The sequence below is a fragment of the Crotalus tigris genome, unplaced genomic scaffold (assembly GCF_016545835.1).
Source record: "Crotalus tigris isolate CLP2741 ecotype Arizona unplaced genomic scaffold, ASM1654583v1 scf7180000017666.27876245, whole genome shotgun sequence".
Taxonomy (NCBI): domain Eukaryota; kingdom Metazoa; phylum Chordata; class Lepidosauria; order Squamata; family Viperidae; genus Crotalus; species Crotalus tigris.
Window position 1 is genome coordinate 2,894,459 of NW_024096551.1, and position 24,547 is coordinate 2,919,005.

A 24,547-nucleotide genomic window follows, 5' to 3' on the forward strand; every position below is an offset into this window, starting at 1 on the left:
ATAATGCAGTGAAATAACAATACAATAATGTAGGGTGAGGAATACTCTCCCCGGAAAACTCAAGCTTTACTTTAGTTCCTAATCGCATTTTTTTTTTCTTGTTTGCTCATTTGGCCTGCTCTCTGCTGCAATACATTGAATATTTTAACACCTGGACGAAAGAGCTTGAGCCAGCAGGCATCTATTTTGTAATGAAACGGTCCCAGAGGGACCGTTCAACTCCCGGGCTCTCCAGCAACGGAAAAGTGAAAATTTTAGGGTCGGAAGGGAAAGAGGCGGGGGCGGGTGTTTGTTGTAATTGCCTGGGTCCTCCAGGGGGCGCGCGAGTAGAGCTTCCCCCTTTCCCCGCCCGCTGCCCAGCCTCTGCTCCTTCTGAGGCTGGTGCCCGCTCGCTTCTTCAGAAAGAGGGGGAAGCACGCCTAAAGCGGAGGTGCTTGCTCGATTCTCCCACTCCTCTGCGGGCGACGATCGGAGGATGGAGCCCGGCTTTCCGGAGGCATGAAACTCCCTTCTCTGGCAGCAGTTCCCTTCCACCGTACAACGCCTTTGCTGAGATTTTCAGGAGTCCTGGAGGTTCCCGCTTGATCGCCGTCCAGAAAGACACTGTGTAGTACTGAACACTTGCTTCTGTATAGATCGGGCTGTGCAGGTAAGGGAGCAATGCGCTTGCCGGGTCTGCCGAAGCTGCTTGGCTCTGCATTACAGAGGGCGTGTTTGCTAACTTTTTTCGGAGACATTGTGTGCCGGTGTATTAGAAGGATGCTTGGATCTCCGGTTTGGTCTCTTTTCCCCTACCAGATCGACAGCACATTCAGAGTCGGTGTATTAAATTAGCCAAACGGGAAATCTCTCCCGTTGATTTCCATTGTCTTTTGTAAACTGGTATTTAATCAGTTTCACACATTGACTACAATCCTCGGCCAATTTCGCCGGATTGCAAACAGTGATAAAATGGGGAAGTTTTCCAATGTCCCTGCCACAGATAACCCGGGATTCCTTTGTAGTGTTAGCTTCCAGTGGTTACTGGAGGCAACCCTTTGCCCTGATGTCCCCAATTGATTTAAAGGTGTCAAAAGAAATGAGTGGTATATCTGAACCTTTGGGCTTCCATTGATTATGGCGATGTTATAGAAAAGAATTTAAAGCAGTTATGAAGTATTTTTATTGAAGGGTTTTCACTTGGAAAAGTTTTGTGTTTTTTTAAAAAGCTCATTTTGTGACTGCTCTATTTCTAAGCCATCCTGCCCTCAAGTCCTTTTCTCCTTTCATGGGTGATCTAATTTCCAGATTTACTTTTAGAGAGAAAGCATCTCTAGCCTTAAAGTGCTGACTATATCATGAATGCATCTGCTTAAATTCCCAGTTTTTATCAGGTAAGGAAGGGTGTTTAATTCCCTTGAGCTGTGCTCTGTTCAGTGGCAATTATTGTTTCTGATCCTTCAGACTTCAGATCCATCTCACATATTAATCTGGTATGGCAGACCAGGGACGAACAGCCACTTCTCTGGATAAGACCAATATTTGTGCAGACTTATGTGACTGAGGGAATTTCAGTCTATTATTTAGAACATACTATGTAATTTGAACTCTAACATACATGAGTTCTAACACAACAGAACAAGATAACTTCCATTTACTTGCCTTTCTTGTTTTGGGATCCTTTACATGGCCTGTATTTGAGATTTAAATCCAAAAGACAGAAATAAGCATTTGTAAACCATTGTGTAAAGATGAACAATTTGCTCTTACGTTTTCCATCCACTTGTAAAGAATGTTGTGAATGGCCTTAAATGGGAAAATTATAATCCTTTGATAATATTATAACCCATCCCTCCCACTACATTAGAGGCTTATCAGAAAGCCACTCATCTCAATCTTTAGGTGTTTCTGTTCTCCATTTTCCAATAATTGACTGACTGGGAATGGTGAGCTGGAGCCAAAAGTGATGTCTCTGGACACCAAGCAAGGAAAGTCTGAAAAAGAGTTGTAGACAAATTGGAAAATACTTCACCATTGGTCCAATTGATGTAGTTCCTGTAAAGGGCCACCTGATGGTTCATCCCTAAATGTAATTTCCAGTTCCTCTTTAACATAAAAATGTTCCAATGCATTCTGGGCAGTAACAGACAATAGAAAATGTTGTATTTGTTCAATAATTGCAAAAAAATATAAATATAAAATTGTCCATAGACTGTGTAAAAGAGATGTGAGAGACAGTAAAAATATAAACAGTGCTGATGGCTTGAAATTGCCAGGACAAAACATTAGTAACATACAGTTTGGGGTTTAGTGGTGTTAATAGGTGACATCATTTAAAAAAAAAGAGAGAGAGAGAGATGAATATGTATCTTTTTTTATCCTGAGGCAAATTCTTTTGGAATAAATGCAGGGACAACTTGCATAAGAGTTCTTTCCCCACATATAGGTGTAGTTTTAGCTACTTATGTGAAAAGCTTGATTGGCTAAGATGTTTTATTTTCATTTCAATTTGTCTTTTACATGATGAGTGAGAGATTTCAAAAACTGCATAACCCTAAAGCGTCTTTCCTCAAAAATAACCCCTGATGAACCTGTAAGGTTCACCATCAGGCAAATTGAGAGATTTAAAGGCTCTCAAGTTTATTTCCTACATGTTGATGAAAGCATACGGGCTCAAAGGTTGAATGGCAGGGTTTGCCTTTCAGACCTCCCAAATACTAATCTGTAGAGATTTGTTTCATAGCAGTACATGGAGGTGAACATCTGCTCAATTTAGAACCCTAACTAGAATGTCCAAAATGAATTACATGCAAAAACATATAGCTATAGAGTAGTGTCAAGGATGCCATTTTCCACCAAGCATGCTGCTGGAATGAGCAGAAGCAAAAAACGAGAGAAAGGATGGAGATAGACTGTAAAAGGTTTGCATAAATCTATATATTAATTTGATAGCATGCAGTGAGTTTTGGAACTCCCTGCTAGGGGAGATGGATGGCAGTTGTTCAGAGAATTAATGGTTTGAAACACTTGCATATTTATTTAGGTGTGAAGGTGGTCATATATGGAGAAAAAAATCTTTCCGGGTGGTATTTCACGCAGGTAATATATAGGTAAGGTTGCAAGCTCAAACACATAACTGGAATACATCTCACTGGATGGAGTAAAACTAGCTGCTGAATAGAGAGATGCATAGGATTACCGTGTAAATGGGATCACTTTACTTAAGCAGTCATCATTAGTAGGGCAGAGATCTATGCCCAAGTGGCATTCAGACATTAAACAAATGCTGACAGCTGAGTCCTTGACTTAAGAGATACAAGCTGGAGAGAATTCTGTACAGGTGAAATCAGTTTTAATTAGACTTCATTCCACTGACTTCAGGGAACTTATGTATAGATTTGCAGTTTTCAGGATCTTTGTGGGACATTTAGGCACATCTTTCTATATATATATTCTACATTCAATATTTGTTCCTAAATTCCTTTTTTAAGAAACCTCATGCATATCAGTGGATTTTCATCTTTTATAAAAAGTATACATCCACCTATCAAAGGCTGACATTCTAAGAAAAGAGTTCTGAATATTAATTATTCCTTTTAATGCTTTTGGGATGAACCCCAAACTATGCTTGTTACACTTTGCTACTCCTTTTCAACATATGGATTGGCACAGGTGTGTAGAGGCATTGAGGCATAATATTCTTGTTTTCAATCCAAAATCATGAACAGAATCAATAGAATGACATATTTGGGGTTTGATGTTTCTTTATATTATTAAAAACTTATTGGAGAGAGTCAATAAAATGACTGTTATGCTCCTAAGGTTTAAAATAGATAATAAATGCATTGTATACCTCATCAACTTAAGGAAGAAAAACAAACTGAGTAACATAAAAATCTAGCATTAGATCAACCAACAGCACTGTGAAAAACTTCAAATATTTCTTCTGAAAGAAATTGCTTTATTTCAGACCAGGCTGCTTTTGATGGCAGATGTTTACTCTGGAGAGCAGCAGCTTTCTGGGATCCACTCAGCCTTCTTTTAGACCTGCTTCCTGATCCCTTTTCTACTGAAGACATCAAAGATTGAAAGTTGAATCTTTGGCATGCTGAACACGTTGCAGTCCACTCCTGGGCTACAATTGGTTTCTGTAATGCAATCAGTAAAAAGATAGTAAACCTGGGAGTTAGCAGCCTAGGAAGCCCACATCACAATCCAAAGCTAAGGCTGAAATCCTGAACTTCTAAGAACGGCACAATTTATCAGATATTACTTCCAAACTAACTAACATGGAGAGGCTCAATGGATAAGAAGAATTTATAAGCACTCTACATGGGACTACTCTTGAAGGGTATTTGGAAGCTGCAGCAGATGCAGAATGCAGTCATAATGGACAGGTTTTAGGACCCCTAGGGTGGCCCGTGTTAAACTGCTGTTGCATCAGCTGCAGTGGTTGCCAGTTTGTTTCTGGGTACAATTAAAGGTGTTGATTGTCACCTGAAAAGTTCTTTATGGCATAGGTCCAAGTTATCTGAGGAACTGTCTTTCCCCATTGAGCTTGTTCTATCCCACAGTGTTGGCAGAAGAGGACCACATCAGCCGAGAAATTTTGGCTAGTGGGCTCAGGATAAGAGCCTTTTCTGTCATGGTTCCTGCCCTTTTGAAACATCATACACCTCTCAAGGGGAGATCTGCACTCACTCGAAGGAGCTTGAAGACCCGGCTCTCTGTACCATCTGGCCTGGGGCCCCAATAGAGACCTGTCATTCTGGAGGTGGACTGAGATAAAATTCCATCTCTTCCCCATGTTCATCTTGCTCTCTTCCTTTCCCATCTTTAATGATTTTTAATCAGTTTTAATGTTAATATTTTTTACTTTAATATTTTAATTTTTTATCTTGTTTTTATTTGGTTGTAAGCCACCTAGAGTCACCTCTTGGTGAGATGGGCAGAATACTAAACAAACAAACAAATAAATAAATAAAGAGTTACTTTGCACATCCTAGGCTGGTCCAAAATGTCAAGATAACAGCCATAATGGATGCACATATGCATATAAAAAATCAGGTAGAGCTTCCATTCCAGTGACAATTTTGAGGTTTTGGACCATACTTTGTGACTGAATCTTAACAAGGAGGGATCCATTTTTATTTTGGGGCAACCTGTTCCATAAGGCACCATAACAGAAATGTCTACTCACTGTTCTGCTATTTTGTATCAGGCAGGCCAATTCTACAAGAACCAAGGCAAATGGAGACTTATAGGTAATGATCGGCACCCTGAACCAGGAAATCAATTGATAGCCAGTCAGCTTTTGCAACAAAGATTTAAACATCTCTATATCTGCTGTCACCAATTAGCAGGCAAGTAGCTGCATTTGGCATTATCACCTGTAGCTTCTGAGTACTCTTCAAGAACAGACCCATATCATGTTAATTGCAGTACAGGTAATCCTTGAATTATGACCTTAATGAAGCCTATCTCTTATGGTGGTAAGTCACAAAGTTGGTAAAATGAATTAGTCATGTGACTGACCCAATTTTATGATCTTTTGTTTTGTAGTGGTCATAAAGCAAATGCACTGGTCATTTATATATTCACTATGGATGCAGAAATGCCTGGTAACATGAGATCAAGGATGCTGCAAATGACCATAAATGTGGCTGTAATGCCAAGCATCAAGGTGTGGACATCTTACCATAAGGGGATCCTGGGTATCAGAACTTCAGATCTAGGTCATAAGTCCCCTTTTTCAAGTTGGTCATAATTTTGAACGGTTGCTAAGTGATCAGTTGTAAGTCAAGGACTACCAGTAGTTCGGATGCAAGATAGCAAGGACTGGGCAACTATTGCAAGTGCATCTCATGCTGCATGACATAAGAAATTCCAAGGAGCATATTAGATTTTTTTTTAAGCTAAAATTGTATGTTTTATTTAAAATAAAATGACTTTGACCCTGTTTGGAGAATGTTGAAAATCAGCCTCCTGATTTTAACCTGGGTAATATTCATCTGTGGTATGTAAAAGGAGGACAGTTATGGAGAATAATGAAAACCATTCATCCAATTAAAAAAAAAAGTTTAAAAGAATTCCCAACTGAGAAAACATTGAAAAAAAAATTATTAGGCAATGCAGCTGGATGATGCACTGAGGCTGTGAAAGTGAATCGGATATCAGAGTAGCAAGAAAAAAATCTCAGCGTGGTTTGGGCTTGTATCAGTTGATTTCCCTATCTAAAGGGATAGAATTGAAGGTATGAAGTGCTCTTAACTTGAAAAGCATTGGATGAGACACTGTATTTCACTTGAACATAATAGTACTAAGTCAGTCTCTTGGCAATGTGAACTTTTTGTCTAGGCTGACTCTAGCAGTGAAAATGAACTATTGCTTTCAAATTACCTAATTCAATAAGTTGCGATTGGATGATTAGCTTTTAAAATATTAACATACTAAAAGTTTATAAATATACTGCTTGATATAAGGAGATCTTTCTTTAATACTGGAAGTACTTAAAGTCATATTTTTCCTTCATTCAAGTGATTCTTTTCCATCTTGGAATTTCTAGCATCATAAATTAATAATAAAAGGGAAATAGGCTCAGAGAATATGTCCTTCCTATAAAAGAGATTTCTTTTAGAAATCTGTATTTCTTGGATTAAATTTAGCTTCATACGCAGCTTTTCTATAACTGTGATTGATCATTTCTAATTTCAGATTAACTTTGGTGTAAAATGTGCAGTTAAATTATGCTTTGGTTTCATGATTTTTTTTTCTGTAAAAGCATTCATTATCTATCTAAACAAAGGACGAATCTATAATTTTTAGGCATGGTAGATTAAACAAGCAAGGAAGGAAGCAAAATTCAGAGTGGTCTTATTTAAATTATGTTTGTTATAGATTTTGTTGCATTGGTCCAGGGCATTCCAAAAGCTGCCCGGGACCAGACTGAGCGGTGCCGGCCTTGTGCGCATGCGCAAGGCGTGAAAACACTCTGTTACTTTGTTTTCCATTGTCCGGGTCTCTGGACACATAAAGAGGCCTGCATTCCTTTTGCCATTTGTTCATGTGTTGTTGAAAGAAGAATAAAGAGCTGTTTAACTTTGCCATGTGTGTTCATCATTCGCACGCGAATGAAGTACTTAACAGATTTCATGCTGTGAGTCAAACAGAGACATTGTATTATTTTTCTATTGATGTGAAATAACCAAAATTGACATACCACTAAACCAGGGGTAGTCAACCTTGGCTCTTTTATGACTTATGGACTTCAATTCCCAGAATTCTGGCTCAGGAATTCTGGGAGTTGAAGTCCACGAGTCATAAAAGAGCCAAGGTTGACTACCCCTGTGACTAAACCTTATAATGCAGAAGAATCTAGTTGGTTCTAACCATAGAGCTTAAACTCAGCTGAACAGCCTTGCTGTGAAGTTTTTTTATGAGGTACATTTGCAGAAGAATAGTATAAAAGATAAGTTTATTATGAAAAACTCACTTTTTAAAGTCAGCTATTTGGAGGAATTAACCTTATTGTTTCTCTTTAGAACAATTTTCTCCATCATTCCCATCATTGCAAGCAAATGGGGGAACATCAAAGTGGGAATTTATTTATATGTTGGATATTAAGATCCAGGCATTCCTTGTTTAAGTAATTGTTTCAGATTCCAAGTTAATGACAGATTGCTTGTGATTGCTCAACTAGTTTGCTTTTACTTGGTGAAACAACCTAAAAGCATTTAAAATCAGCTTGAGATAAAGCAGTTTGTGAGAGCAAACTAGAATTTGCTGAAATTTTAATGTTTAAAACATTCGTTAATATAAATTAAACATTCATTTGTTTGTTCATTTATTTGTTTTCTTACCTTTAGATCATATCTTTACTTTAAGGAACTGAAAGTACATATAGTGAGTCCTCCTGCCTTATTTCATCCACATCAATGAAAGCAAATGACTGACCTAAAATGATTCAATGAATTCTGTGTTCTAGTGACAATTTTGGTTTGCTCTTTTACAGTCCAACTCTCTAACCCAGAGATCTTGCTCCTTTTTAAAGCCATGGAACCATTTAGTTTTTTTTTTTTAAAAAAAAAAAAATCAAAACTCCCAAATCCGTGTTTGAGAGGAAAAGCTGTAGTGATCAAAATATATATAGTGATTTTTTTCCCCACTTTACTTTCTCACTAAGAACTGCAGGATTCTGTAGAACACAGATGTAAAACTCTGCTCTAATTTCTCCACTAGCTCTTAATTTCTTAGACTATAGGTTTTTCCTTCTTTCCCTCTAGGAGCTCAAATTCTCAAAGGAGGTTTTACAGAAGTGAGTCAGGGATGGGAATATTCTTTGCTTGGGTTTCATTAAGTTAATATATTTAGGCTGTAAGACACTGCTTTTCATTCTAAATACATCATATGAATTATGTTACTGCAATCAAATTTTTGAAATTATTGAAATTATTTCATCACATATTCGCTGCAACCTAATGCAGAGCTGATTCACGCCTTAAACTGAATCATATAACTTTTTGGTTTGGAGTGTGGTGTATTGTTATTATTTTTAAAGGTTTTTTTTTATACTGCCTTCATTATATTTTATAATTAACTCAAGGTGGCAAACATATGTAATACTCCTACCTTGTCTTCCTGTTTTCACCACCACAACAACAGCCCTAAATGGTGGGTTGGGCTGAGAGAATGACTGGTCCAAAGTCATCCAACTGACTTTTATGCCAAATACAGGATTGGAACTCATGGTCTTACTGATTTCTAGGCCAGCAACTTAACCACTACATCGGACTGGTTTATGGTTATGCCGCCCTGAACATTGTATATGATGACTGTGATATTTTCAATTGCTGAACATTAAATTAAATGTTTATGTGGATCTAGAGATCAAAATTTGGTTGCAACCCGCTGAACAAAGATAAAATCAGTCCTAGAATTGTTGAAGTGATATTGACAATCTTGAAACTAATGTAAGGTTATGTAGCAAGCCAAGGTTTGCTTTATCATGCTTAACTGTTCATATATAATCCAGTGCCTGAGTTCATATTAAATCAGGTCAAGCAAACTACATTATGGTTTAGTGCAGCGGTTCTCAACCTATGGGTCGCGACCCCATTTGGGGTCGATCGCCCATTTTTCGGGGGTCGCCAAAGGCGGCGATCCGCCATTTTCCGCGGTGCCGTGCACGCGCGCTGTGCATGGGGGCGGCACCGCGCATGCGTGCCGCGCATGGGGCGGCACCGTGCACACGCACTGCGCATGGGGGCGCCGCGCATGCGCGTCGCACATGGGGGCGTCGTCGTGCACGCGCGCCGCGCATGGGGGGGCTGCCCCACCCCCATGCGCGCGGCCCGGCACATGCGCAGAACGTTTGTGTGACGGGGGTCACCGTCACACAAACGTTGAGAAGCACTGGTTTAGTGCAACATGTGAACCTGTTATTAGGTTTTCTCTGTTTAGATATTCAGGATAGGATTGACAGAAGCAAATTCCTTCAATATTTATTTATGTGTTTATGAGATCTATATGGCAGTTCATCTCACAAAGCGACTCTGAATGGCTAAATTGCCTCCAATATTTGCCTCAAGTAAGAGAACTTGTTCTGTGCTTAGAATTATGTTCAAGCATGTGCATAGAAATAATTATTAAAGCTAATTAGAGATACCTTGAGAGAAATACTTAGGACCTTTCCCACAAGTCATAGAGCACCACTCTGTTATTCTTTCATTAAGGCAGGGAATCTGAAAAATGATGCAGCTGCTTTAAGCATGGTAATGACTTTAATAAGTGAATCCCTTAAAGCAGTGTCATCTTTCAGGCTTGTGGAGAAACCCAAAACAAGTTAGGTTGCTTTAATAAGTAGTAGAAATTGCATTTGTGTAAGGTCCAAAATACTGTTTCCAAATCCTTTCAAAAGTGCATGGTCCTGTGTTTCAGTACTACAGGGATGGGCAAATCACAGTTCTTGGGCCACGTCCTTGTGTTTACATATAACTGCATTCTAGAATTCCTTCCAACTTCCAGAAATCAGATACCAGTAATCCAGTTTTCTTCTCTTTTCAAATGAGAAAAAGACTAAAATTATTCAGCTTGTCACTTAAAAAGAAAAAAAAAATCTTCCCAGCACAAAAGACCCCAGAAAATTCCAGTCAATCAATCTGCACTGTTATTCTATCCATAGTAGCACTGGGTGCTAAAAATGAAAATAAGAATACCATTTTGCCTACACAGTTGGCAAATAATTTAGAATCTATAGTTTGCCAAAATATTTCCAAGATTTTAGTTTCTGAAAACTCTTTATTTGGCAAAGTGGGTAACAATCAGGAATTGACGATAAAGTTGTACAAAAAATAATTTGTAATTTGACTAGAGATTCTAAAAATATGCTGCTGACTGTTTTGTTATTCTGAGTGTGTATCAGCATATTCTCTGTACCTCCTGTTTGGTAAGATGTATGATAGTCTTTAGACTGGCATTCACAAAATAGTGTGAGCATCCTTGGAGTGTATGTGGGCTTTGGTTGAAATATCATGGCCAAAATATGCTAAAGCTGTTGTTAACATTACAATAATAAAGGATAGTATGCTGTGGATTGCTTAGCAAATGGTTCAAACTGAGTGTTAGGAGCATGAATGTGTATGTAGTTTTAAAAGCAAAGGTTGTTGAATTATTGGCTGAAAATTAAAATGATATGCAATGAATGACGCAGTGAGGAAAACTGATCTGAAAATTAATACATTAAAACCAAGATATTTGTGTCTGTTGTGTTTGAAGTACATTATTTAGTCATACAGAGAAAATGAATGAGTATTAAATTGAAAGGGATGGGTCAAGTGGATGACTGAAAAGGCTGTGCTGTATGGAGCTGATACAGAGAAGCGAGAAGGAAAAGAAATGTATGAAATGATGTATGAATATGGTGGTTTGAAGATTAGAAAGAGGTAGAGAAATATACTAAATAATTATTATAGTTTATTGTTATAATTTAGCAATGTTTCCTTTTTTCCCCTTCCTTATCTCATTATTATAATTTCTTTGGCTTTGTCTTACTTATTCCTTATTCCTTTTTCAGAAGTCTATTTGGTGGTATTTAGGTATGTACAATGTTTTCTCTAGATAGATTGTGAGGATGGAAGATAAGAGAAATTGAAATGACTAATCTTATATAATCACATTGGTTGAAGAGACATGTTAATTGTAAATAATTTAAGAGATAAAACAAGAGAAAAAAAGTGCAAAACTAATGTTTGATCGTCTTGTACAAGCAAATTCAGAAGTTAGTCTTACAAAGACATTTTTCAAGATAAGTGAATACTCTGTAAGATACCAGCTTTTTCCATGGATCCCTGCCTCCATATGGCTGGAAGGAAAAAAACACAACAAGCTCGTATTCTTCACCAACTCAATATTATGTCTCAGTCTGTATTATTTCTTTGCTTTTCAAGGTTTCTGTTGTGTGGTATAGTAATACAGTTTTTTATGAATCTGCTCATTGAGTAAAAGATATGAGTGGGAGAAATTAGCCATAATTTAGAAATTTTTAGCAACTTATTTCAAATATATTTCTCATCTTGCACTCTGTTTTTTGTTGAAGTATTATATCTTATCGATCCTAGTTGTTTTTTGAACAATAGCTAATAATCACTCTGTTTTTCCACACCTACTTGCAGTGCTCATACATTCTCAAATAATTTGATTTTATTGCCATTCTATGAAACAGTATCTTTCATGGCACTATTATCAGATGAATTTGTTTATTTCTCTGGTAGGAAGAAATAATCCTGTTGATTTCTAAAGATTGTCCCAATCTTATGAATAATAAGAATAAATGGATGCATACTAGAATAAAGAGTAAACCATCTTGCTTCCAATGTGAAGATGGGGTTGCAGACAGATGCTTTGAGAACATACGATCCTCACTTTGCATGAACCAAATCAGATTTTAAGCAAGACCCCATATTGCATAAGGTCAAGCATACCAAACAGCAGAGAGAAGCAAACAGTGAATCCTTAGGAAAAGAAAAACAATAATGAATATAAAACTGTATATATGGGCTGTGACCATTAATCTAACTGGCTGCATTTCATTCAGAGATCATATCCTCAAGCAGCAAGAATCCGTGCAAATGTTGAGAATTTTGGTCACCAAATCTTCCAGTGCAATAGAAGGGAAACAATCATATCTATGGAAAGTGGTCATAGAAATGTAATTTTATTACATTGAAAAGAATTCTAAATTTTCAGCTCACCAGTCTGATGAGGGGCTTCAGGGAAGTCAGAGGTCAAAATGAAATGATGAAATCTCTGTCTTCCTGCTAATTGTGCACCCCCCCCCCATTTTTAGAGGCTTTTCATATACTGAAATAAGATTAACATGCCGGTCCAGCGGACTTTGGTATATGAAAGTAAATTATATATGAATACTGTAAATATCTTGTTTGCAATATAAAGGTGCAAAATGGAAGGTAGAAGTGTTGAACCTGGGATGAAAAAAAAGATTGTTGAGTTCCTTCTTTTAAATAAAAAAACACAATTTAAATCTAATAATTATATCTATTTCAATATGGCACCTGGAATTCATTGCAGCATTGATTATCTGTTTAGAGTATTTGTATCTGATAGTCTGGTCATGCAAATGCATGCAATATGCTCCTCTTTCATTGGGATTACTTAAAATGCTTAATTATTATTGAATCAATAGATTCTCTGCATTCATATAATATACAAAAGTGTGCATGTGGCTATGCTGCCTGTTCTTTTTTGTTATTTTTTTTCTCCAAAATTTTATTTTATTTCATTCTGTTACAAGATTACAAAGGATAGAATTATAAAAAGTAAACAAACAATGAAATACAGAAAACAACCAATGAACAAAAGAAAAATTTAAACACAATGAAAGAACTTTAAGTTATTGAACTTGCAAATATGTCATATATTAAATGTTATATAGAAATAAATAAGTTACAGAAAATATCTTAAAATTATTAAACAGAAGAAAAAGACTAAGTGATGACACTACTCTGCTATTTGTAAAATATTGTGACATCTGTGCCAGAGAGAGAGAGATTGTTTCATTTTCTGATTAGTGGAGAAATTTACCCTTTCAAAAATAGATAAATTACACATTTCCAAAATTTAATATCAGGATTTACATCACTTTTTCAATTTCTCAAAATAATTCTTTTGGCAATCTCTCATGCCTAGTATAATCATAAATCCTCAAAAATAAATTCAGAGTTTGGGAATATAATTAATAACATTAACTTTTTAAACATTGAGGGATTTGCTTATAAACCTACTTATTTATATTGAATGTTTTAAAAGAGGGAAATAAATCACAAGACAAAGTCATGCAAACTCTCATAAACTCTCACCTTGTTTCTCAGAATATGGGTTTATGCAGAAAAATACAGTATGATTTGGTCCCTGTAACACAGCTGCTTTTAGCTATATCTGTGATTATGTTAGCATTTTATTTCTTTCTTGCAGAAAATGGCAGTTGACAGTTATGGTGTAATTTCTAATTTTTGTGCTTGAATGATAAATATGATTTTATGCTTAGTTTGGGAATCAAATTATTAATTTAAAATATGCATAAATTATATAGCCATTATGCTTATAGTCTGAGGATATGACTATCTTGGTCCTTAGCCAAGATGACTGGACTCATCTAGCAACTTCATCAAGCTTACTTCTTTTAAATGAGCAGAGAAGCCTGAATGTCTGTAATCTTGTTTAAGACCATGGCAATTCTTGAGTTTTCTGAACTGTCTGTGAAGAAATGAAACATATTACCTAGCTGCTTTGGAGGAATGACCAAATCAAAATAATAAAAAAGAAATGCAACATCTCAGTTCTTGTTTTTTTGTAAACTTGTGACATGAACACTATGCTATTTTCCTGGCAGGTTCTATTCTGAAATAAGCATGTGAATAATCCTTATAAGCATCATATAGTTTGGGACCTGGGAATCTGAGAAACCATCTGCTACTACTTGAAACTATGCCAGATAATACTTATCTGCTGAAGTATGTCGAGTCTGCCCTTCTCCAGAATATGCCCTCCCTCTTGCTTAGGACCTGATTATTTAAGATGCATGATTTAAATGACATTAATATATTTTTATAATGTTAGAGTGAACTGAGATCATTATGTTAGTAATGAAGTATATATAGAATTTGGGGAGGGTAGAAAAGTTATTTTATATTTGGTTTATTTTTTTTCTTAACTTTTTTGTTTTTTAAAGACCTATACCTGGTGGGAGTACAAGGCTCACCAGCTCCATTTTCTTCCTTCTTTCAATAACCACTAAAACAGTGTTTCTCATCCTTGACAATTTTGATTGCTATGGACTTCAACTCTAAAAGCCACAACTGGGTGAAGGAATTCTGGAAGTTAAAGTCTGCACATCTTAAAGTTGCTGAGTTTGTGAAATGCTGCACGAGAGTATCAAATGTTTCATATGTGATTCATTTTGCGATTGACTTCTCATTGTAAGAAAGTGGTCATGAGCTCTCATTCCAGTAGAGCAGTCAGGTTTTTTAAAATGTAGAAACAAAACTTACTAGCTACCAACAATTTTGCTTATTTTTCCCAGTTTCTGACTAAAATTCAGAATATACCCTATTTCCCCCCAGTCTATTTTAAAATGCCTGCTATACCATGGAAAGAGAAAAGACTCCTGTGGGATTCTCTGCCTCAGGTACCAAAAGAACAGGGCCACCCTCAAGTATTGTGTAGCTTGACTTAAAAGTACCATTTGATCTTTCATCTCTGCCTGCAGTACATGTGGGGTAGAATCTCATCTCTCTGTGTTGCAAGATGAAGACAAAATAAAATAATCCAAAGTATTGCTTCATTTTGAACTCTGGCTGTGGTGTGTAGAGCTATTTCCATCAACACTAATGGTAATGCTAAGATTGAAAAGCTTGGTAATATTAATCGTAAGATACCTAAAATGCAAGATGGAGAATTTATCTTTTAAATTAGATAAAGGTAAAATTTTCTCTGGCAAACAGTATAAAGTTGGCAATGCCACTTGTTACACTCCCAGATAGTCCTGCACAGAGAAAGAAGCAAAAGAAATTTGTAATTAAGTCATATGAAAAGAAGAGGAAAGTTGAAATCACTGAGTAACCAAATTAGGAAAAGTGATGTATTTGATTCCTTTCAGTTCATTTTCAATATGCTCTACAGAAAGCAGAAACCGCTATTTATCCCATTAGTGTTCCAGAAGCAGAAAAACAAATAACAACACCCCCACCTTCTCTTTAGAAGTTCTATCACTTCTAAAAAAACCCATTTATTCTTTTTTCTGAAATGTGCTGTTGGGAATGATCTCTTTAGGCAATCTCTTACAAAGGTCTAAGAGTTTTGAGTAAATACAATAAAGCAAACAACACTTTTTTTGCTTTCTAAGGATATTGAAATGTCAGATACTGCTTAATTTCTTGAAGAAAGTGTGTTCATGGGCGGGGGGGGGGCTTATCAAAAATGTAAAATATGGTTCACAGGGAGCTGAAACACACCAGCACCTGCTGTTTCAATAGCAAGGCACTAGGGGGCACTGAAGCACTAGCTGAAAGTTAGCTCATATACGAGGCAGAGAGAAATGATCTTTGCTCCAGATCTCTCTCTCTCTATATATATATATGTTCAGACCCTGGGTTGCCCTAAACTGGACCTATTTGTCTCTATGGCCTTCTAGTTGAGGAATCTGCAACCTTTCTGCAGTCCTCAGTCTGTTGCTTACAATGCTAGTATGATAGCTCCCCATTAAAATGAATAAAGAACAAATCCTTCTTTATATATAATCACAAGTGGACACTGAAATCGCCCCCTTAGTCTATCTCAAGAAAAAAATACTACCAGAGTAGCAAAACCTATCTCAGGTTTTTTTCAAAAACCAGCCAGTGATGATTAGGATTGAAAAGCAGAAGTGAAAGTCATTCTTGGGGTCTTGAGAGCTGGGCAGGCAGAAAGTGTGATCCAAAAGTGCAAATTGATGTCAAGCATCTGGTAAAAATGGGGTGAATAACAGGCTGTGCAGAATAAATCAACTAGACTGACAACTGACATGGTTTCAACATCAAACTGTTGCTAAATGAAGGTTTTAAGGTCTACACCTCTATGTCCAGGTTATACATTCAGCCATCAACAACACAGAACTGCATCGTTGAATATAGTGTCAAATGCCAAATTTTGGAAGAACATTTTTTTCCCCAAAAGAAATGAAATTCAAAACAGACAAGTTAATTGGTTAAAGGCACCTATTTTAAATGCTCTCATCAAAAAGGCAGTAAATTTCAGCCATGTTTTCCTGTAGGAACATGATTCCTAAAAAAGTTGAGAGCTGGCTGTTTTCCAAATCTGCTCCAAGCTCTTTTTCCTCATTAAGATCACCTTAGGCCACATGATTTCTTGAGAGAAGAGCCAATTTCAACCAAATATCTCTGGAGGTAACATTTCCTGAAATTTAAGCTGTTAACTCAACTTTGGCTCTTAGTCTGACTCTCATCCTTTATAGTGGCTGATAGATGTAGGCACACTGCATCGGGTTTGTTGTCAGCCCCACAGGAAGACTAAAGATTAAAACCACTTTTATTGAAATTGGTTGTAACTAAAGAACCTTTCAAGTCTGATTGTGTTGTACCTTCTTCGACTTGTTCAATGGCCTCAGTAGCTTTTGAATGTTATCTGGGCTTTAAAAAGTGCTAGAGCCTGTTACCTAGGCTTCCTTATATTTCCATCAATATTCCTTTCTCTCTACAGTTGTCAACATCTGGATGACTTTGATATGGCAGAAGAGATAAGGAAAAACTCTCTGTTCTGCCCTCTAATGCTTATCTGCCTTTTTGCAGCTCAGATATGACATGACTGCAGTTAGGCAGATCTGTGTCAGCAATAGATTTCTCTGAAAGCACCTCACCAGCATCTAGGCCCTATTGACTCTGTGTGACAGAAGAGGACTTCTTCATACTTACTTCATGCACAGAGACTGGCTGCCACAAGGCATTTTGTTCCCTGAGGAAAAACAGCATTGGTGCCCCCTCATCAAGATGTCCATAGGCAGCCAGGTTTGTTTTGCACCTGAGGCAAAAAATCCTCGCGCATTCTTACCCATTAAAAATAGAATCGTAATAAATAAAAGAGCTAACCATTTGTGGCCCTTTAGTGCCATCTGTTGCCTGAGGCATCTGCTTCACTCTGTGCAGAGGCATTGCATGAGCACTGAATAGCTGACAACCCCCCCCCCAACCCCAGCCCTCTTCCCATTTGGCATCATTGTGACTGGAAAATTGTGCTAGCCTAATCCAACATTGCTTGTTCCCACGGATGGCCTATCAGTTGTGTAGGATGGAGAAGAGAGCATTCCCCTAAAGTTTTTAAACTGTGGCTCTGGGGATGTTCTTCTAAGAGATGAAAGATGTAAATGTTCCACAGCTAGTCACTGTGCTAAATCCAAGTGCTAATATTAGATAGGCAAGGTATATGTGATATTAATTAAAATGTGATTATAAAAGCAAGGAAAGTTCACACTAGTGACAGCTAAGGCCAAGTCATTTCAATTGAGCTTATGCGTGAATGCATTAAGTGTTCCAGGGCACTCTGTTAAATGGAATTGTTGTATGGATCTTTAGTTTTCTCCCTAGCAATCTGGTACCAATTGTCCAAGTCAAACCCATGATGGGGGGGGGAACCCCTATCTAATTTAACCATAATGGGCAGAAAGTGGATTGGGAATCTAGTAGTCTAAACAATGGCTGGATTTGAAGCAGACTTGACTTTCTGACTTCTATTTGTTTAACTATGAAGTGACTTTACTTTCCTATCTCAAAAGTTATAACTCTGAAAGAAAATGAAAGAAAATGAGACTATTAGGACCTTTGTCCACAGAGAGATTGTAAAGCATAGTTATATCATGTTTTGCTAAAATTGGAAATTGAGCTCATTTAAATGTATTACTCAGTTATCTTTATTTTATTTACTATTCTCCATCAGATTTATTAAACAGTTTTTGCTGAAATAGTTTGTAAATAAAATGATATTTTAGAAAAAAATGTCTTTTCCAGTGCCTGCAAAATTACAAATTTAATTTTCCCCACTCTTTTCCAATCTTTTTAACTAAACCATTCTGTACACATGAACATATAAAGTTCATTTGTCATATACACATACTTTGGGAAAATAATTAACAGGATACCTAACAAGACATAACTTGTACACGCATGAGATTGCAGGCTATATTTGCATTACCACAAGAGAGCTAAATTTTACCTCACTGTTTTTCTTAGAAATGTTCTTTACTATTATATGTATATCCACAAATGTACATTCGTAAATATTTTATTGCTAATTCCAAAAATCTCTGTCTATGCTTTCAACTAAAATGTCCCTAAAGTCCCTAAGCATCCCAGACATTTTTATCAATATATTGTTCCATTTTAATAATGCTATTATAGTCATATGAAGTCCTTTAAATTTCAAGTTATTTGATAGGGAAGAATTTCATGACAGAAATAGAAAGGATTAGGTTTTCAAATTTACACTAGAGAAACTCAAAAATCAACTCCCAAATGTAGATTCTAGCACTTATTATTAATGGCAACAGGCAGAAGAAGTCAGTCGTACCCTTACTAATGATTCTCTGAAACTGCTGATCCCCAAATTAAATTATACCTCATGTTATGATAGGTATTTATATGATGCATGTTGTGTTCTAACAGGTTATTAGATGATGGATCCCTATATCAAATATAAAATCTCTGCTCATCCTGTGACAAAACTCACAGGTTGAATAACAGGCAGAAGACAGTAAAGAACACTGAACTAGGAAATATATTTCTGGCCTATTCTTTCCTTCATGCATGGGCTTATGTTGTATGCACCATTAAGCAAGCCACAACTATTAATAATAATAATAATAATAATAGTAGTAGTAGTAGTAATAATAATAATAATAATAATAATAAACAAAGTAGCAACAATGGTGCATTGGAAGATCTGCAAAAAATATCATTTGCCTGTAAGTGAAAACTGGTGGGATCATAAAATAGAGAAAGTCATAGAAAATGATAAAATTAAACTGCTCTGGGACTTCAGAATTCAAACAGACAAGCACCTGCAACATAACACCCCAGACTTAACAATTGTCGATAAGAAAGACAAAAAAGTCTGGATAGTGGACGTGGCAGTGCCTGGAGACAGCAGAATAGACGAGAAAGAACTAGAGAAGATAACAAAATACAAAGACCTACAAATAGAAATAGAAAGACTGTGGCAAAAGCAAGCAAGGGTAGTACCAATAGTCATAGGCTCCTTGGGTGCAATCCCAAAACAACTGGAGCACCACTTGAACACCATTGGCATTGACAAATTCGCTATTAGTCAATTGCAAAAGGCGGCCTTATTAGGAACTGCTTCCATCCTGCGACGATATCTGTAATACCATCAAACATCCACATCTGCCTATCCCAGGTCCTGGGTAAGGACTCGATAGGTAGACAAAATGCCAAATCCAGTCTGAACATCTGGCTGACTATGCGATGATCAATAATAATAATAATAATAATAATAATAATAATAATAATAATAATAATAGTAACAACAACAACAACAATAATAGCAGCAACAACAATAATAATAGTAATAGTAATAATAATGTTGGAAGGGACCTTGGAGGTCATCTAGTCCAACCCTCTGCTCAGGCAGGAAACCCTATACCAGACAAATGGCTGTCCGTTCTCTTCTTAAAAACTTCCAGTGTTGGAGCATTCACAACCTGGAGGTAGGTTGTTCCACTGATTAATTGTTCTAACTGTCAGGAAATTTCTCCTTAGTTCCAGGTTGCTTCTCTCTATGAGTAGTTTCCGTCCATTGCTTACTGTCCTGCCTTCAGGTGCTTTGAAGAATAGCTTGACTCTCCTTTGTGGCAGCCCCTGAGATATTGGAACATTGCTATCATATCACCCTTAGTTTTTCTCTTCGTTAAACTAGATATACCCAATTCCATCAACCGTTCCTTATGTTTTAGCCTCTGGCCCCTTAATCATATTTGTTGTTTTTCTATGTACTCTTTCTAGAGTTTCAACATATTTTTTACATCATGGTGACCAAAACTGGATGCAATATTCCAAGTGTGACCTTACCAAGGCATTGCAAAGTGGTATTAACACTTCACGTAATCTGTTAATGCAGCCTAGCATTGTGTTGGCTTTTTTAGCAGCTGCAACACACTGCTGGCTCATATTTAAGTGACTGTCCACTAGGACTCCAAGATCCCTCTCACAGTTGCTACTATGGAACAAGGTACTATCTATACTGTACCTGTGCATTTGTTTTTCTTGCCTAAATGTAGAACCTTACTTTTTTGTTCAAGTCTGTCAAGATCCTTCTGTATCTTAAGCCTACTTCTGGAGTGTTGGCTATTCCGCCAGCTTGGTGCCGTCTGCAAATTTGATGATTTCCCCATCTGTCCCCTCATCCAAATCATTGATGAAGATGATGTAGAGCACTGGGCCCAGAACTGAGCCCCGGGGCACCCCACTACTCACTTCCCTCCATGCTGATGCAGTTCCATAGAATAGAATAGAATAGAATAGAATAGAATAGAATAGAATAGAATAGAATAGAATAGAATAGAATAGAGCTGGAAGGGACCTTGGAGGTCTTCTAGTCCAGCCCTGGCTCAAGCAGGTCCCTATACAATCTCAGACAAGTGACTGTCCAGTCTCGTCTTAAAAACCTCCAGTGATGGAGCACCCACGATTTCTGAAGGCAATCTACTGGTTAATTGTCCAGAGTAATACATCTATTGAGTAAAAAGGCATGGAAATATTATCATTAATGTCTCTAATTTAATTAGAATAACTATATTGAATTGATTCCATCTAGTTAAAGGATTTTGAAAGCATACAAAAAGTCAAATTTCTAATAGCTTGTGATAATACAGCTATAGAAAGAACAAGTTTCTTAAAATATTTTGTCTCCAAACTGTTGTAGTGATGATTCAATCCAAACAATAATCTAGTAGTGATCTATTTAATACATTTGATAAGAAATCATAAATAAAACAAATCATTGAGTAATATATTTAAATGTATACAATTTCCAATTTTAGTATAACAGCATAATTCATGCTTATTGTAGCTGAATTATCCATTCAAAATAACTGAACTATGAGAGATTGTATTATACAGTAGCTATATTGTATAGGGCTATCAGATCCAGTCTACAAAATCTGGAGAGTCATTACATCAGGGATCCCCAACTCCTGGTCTATGGACCGGCAAACAAGCAAAGCCGCATCCACAGGATGCAGGCAGTACAGGAAACCGCACCCCTCTGATCTATGGAAAACCTCTCTCCCTGGTTCCCAAAAGTTTGGGGACATCTGCATTAGATGACAGCAAAGTTCTCATGCTTTGTGGTTTTTTAGTGGTCATCTGGATATTTTTTGCTTCCCAGATCTAATAACCCTAGCTTTTCCCAACCTGATCCCTTCTAAATAGAATATGCAGCTCTCATAAGTACACAAAATGCCCAGATATCATTCTGATTGGGAATTCTGTGTATACAAGGCATAACAATACGAAGGAAGCCATATTGGGAAAGATTGTAATCATTTTGCTCTGATAAAAATCATATCAGATATGAACCTGATAGCACTCTTCTGACTTTACCTGGCTTAAATCAAGGTCTATCCTGGCATTTGGCACAAATCTTCCACTTTCAACTGGATCCACATACAGTATATGGCCCTACTCCTATCCTATGGTGGTTTAAAACCCTTGTTATTTTGTTTTGAAAAATGAACAGACTCTTTAAATTCTTAAAGACATTTATGCAAAAGGATAAAGAAGAATTGAAGAGAAATCAAATTTTACAATGGTAGTTGAATTAACAAAAAATAAGACTATTATAAATTAAAATTGGTTTATTGGACCACGGTTAAAACAAGACATCACTTATTTCCAGTTTACAGTGCAGCCCTTGCAGCAGTTCGAAGAAGATCCCACAACCAATTGCACCCTGATTCAGGGTGAGCCTGAGGGCACAGATAAACTCTCAAGTGGCCTCAACAGCCCCAAGAGAGTGCTAACAACCAGATGACTGCAAAGAAATACAATCCTTCCATTCACCCCCCAACATCTATGCTTGCACCATCACCCCAAACTGTTAGTACCTATACTTCTGTCCCTCTGCCATCAGAACAGATGAAGTTTTTTGGGTGAGAAGCAAAACAGTCCAGTTGCCTTTTGAAGAAAAAAAGTACCTCTGAACTCACAAAGGATCAATTTTCCTATCAATATTACCAGTCTCCATGCATTAATTTCATAGCTATTTTGGTTGCTAAAATCCATGTTATTGAATAAACTACTTCTTCTTCAAGCAGCTTGTATTTTTTTTTTCTGGTGACCTGGCTCAAAACCAAAATACATTTTTTTTCCTGACACCAGCATCTTGAATTGCACCTGGAATGCAAATGCAGTTTGTGGAGCAGAGGTGTAATTCTGCAAAGGTGTAACTTAATTGCCCATGCTGACTGCATTTTGCACCATTTGAAGCTTTCCAGATACTTTTTAAAAGCAGTCTCGTGTAGAGCATATTTCAATAATTCATTCAGATGGCAACGAGGACATGAGAGAGTTAGAGCTATATTTATATATATCAATGTTTCTGCCATTTCCAAACTTATGTTTTAAATGAATGAGATTTAAAATATTTTGGAGAACCTAAAACTCAATTGTAATGCAAAATGTGTGTCATAGCTTAGGTGACTTTGATACTGATTAACTCTGAAAAGAGAATATGAAAATGAACATCAATGATTATGCTTGAATTGAAAGGTTAATGAAATGTTGGTTAACATATTGCTTGTTTGCACTAGAAAAATCTTTCTCATATAATAAAGAAAAAATGCTGGTGGGAATAGTGGGATGTAGCAAAAGCTTAACTGCTTTCTGGGGAATGTGAAAGGTTGCACTGGGGATGCAATTCAACATGTGAATATGTTACAAAAGAAAGTGGTATTTCTGGAGGTTTTAAATAGGGTTATTTACTTTCAGCATATTGATTTTAAAGTAATGGACTGAACTTAGAGAAATTATGATGTTTGATTCTTGCTTTGCAGACATTCAGTTTTAGAAACTATGATGAAACAAACTGTTACAATGAAAACTGTGGAGTTAATTATCTTCCCTTTAACTCAGCTGTTCTCACCCTGTACCTTCCAAATATACTGGAAATGCAACTTCCAAAATGTTCAGACTGGCATGACTTCCATCATGGGATAGCTATGAATTTTGGGAGCTCAACCTATTTCCTAGAATTTAATTTTAAATTAAATTAAAGGTTTTAATTCCTTTCATGTCATTTTTTGCAAAAAACAGCAGTTGAAAGACTGGAAATGCTCTGGTTCAATATAGAAAACAGTCCATTCTCCCTCTCACACCACTTTCCATCTCCTTTAGACAAAATACAGTACAACATTGTAGAAGCTGTATTCCAGATGTTCCCACCCCTCCCCTAAAAAAATACCAGCATAAAATAAATAATGAGGAGATACAGAGATGTGTGTCTATGGATGCTATCTGCAGATTGGGTAAGTCTCTTTCTAAAAATGCACAAAGGCCCTACTGTTGGGAGCATTAAGCTGTGCTTAATTCCAAAGTTCCAAAATTAAAAATTAGGAAGCAGTTTATCTGGTCATTTGAAAAGTATGATTTTTGTTTAGAGCAGAGAGTGTAACAAGGCCCAGCAACAACTATGCACAGCTTAAAGAAAAGAGGCAGCTGAGCAGATTAGCTGGCTAAATCCCATTGATTTTGAGAGGAGACAAATTTGCTTTGGCCTCCAAATGTGTTGGTTTGAAAAAAAACAACTGTTGATATTTGAAACAGCTTTGCCAATTTTGCACAGCTTTATCTTGATTTTATTAGTTTATAGCCTTTGTATTAGCTTGTATTTTTATCTTTTTTATTTTTTTATGTTTATTAATTAAACTAGGGGAGTGTATTAACTACAGAGATCTGGCGCCTTTCTTCCCTGAGGGACCCTTTGGCATACACTGCAAATGAGATGACTTCCAACTAGTTTTTTCTTAACCTCCATTGATTTCAGCTCAAGAATTAAGGACATGCTCAGCTTTCTTTATAGAAGAAATCAATGGGGCTTAGAAGCATTTCATCTTGACTGGATGGTGCCCAGCTTTCTATGTTAACCTCCCCAGGCCTGTAGTCATCACAGAGACATTCTAAAGATATATTTTGCAGTTATTATGTCTTCGCTTACACTGAAGACAGTGAGCAACAGATTTTCTCTTTTAGCTTGTTATAAATGTGATTTGGCATATTCCATTCCCTGTCATCTGGAGCTATTGTGCTTATTCATGGTGGCTGTTTTTCCTGACCTTTATCTAAATCTATCAGATTCAGCAGGTGCTAGCCTTCAGATTAGATATAGTTTATGGAAGTAGGCTGTGCTAGATAGCATATGAAGCAATTACAAATTCTGATTTTGTGATGGACTGTAAATTCCTCCAGCCTGTTGTGGAACAATGTAGAAAATC

General features: G+C 36.8%; 1 protein-coding gene across 3 annotated transcripts in view; it reads left to right on the plus strand.

The window, feature by feature from the left end:
- Positions 1-352: 352 nt before the first annotated feature.
- The window catches only part of CPNE4 (copine 4), a 241,192-nt gene continuing 216,997 nt past the window's right edge, over positions 353-24,547 (plus strand). Inside the window, exon 1 of one of the 3 annotated variants that reach the window (XM_039336215.1) lies at positions 353-649. The gene's annotated coding sequence lies outside the window, so the exon portion shown is untranslated. The remainder of the gene's footprint in view (positions 650-24,547) is intronic. The other 2 variants (XM_039336212.1, XM_039336214.1) reach the window with 2 other exon arrangements.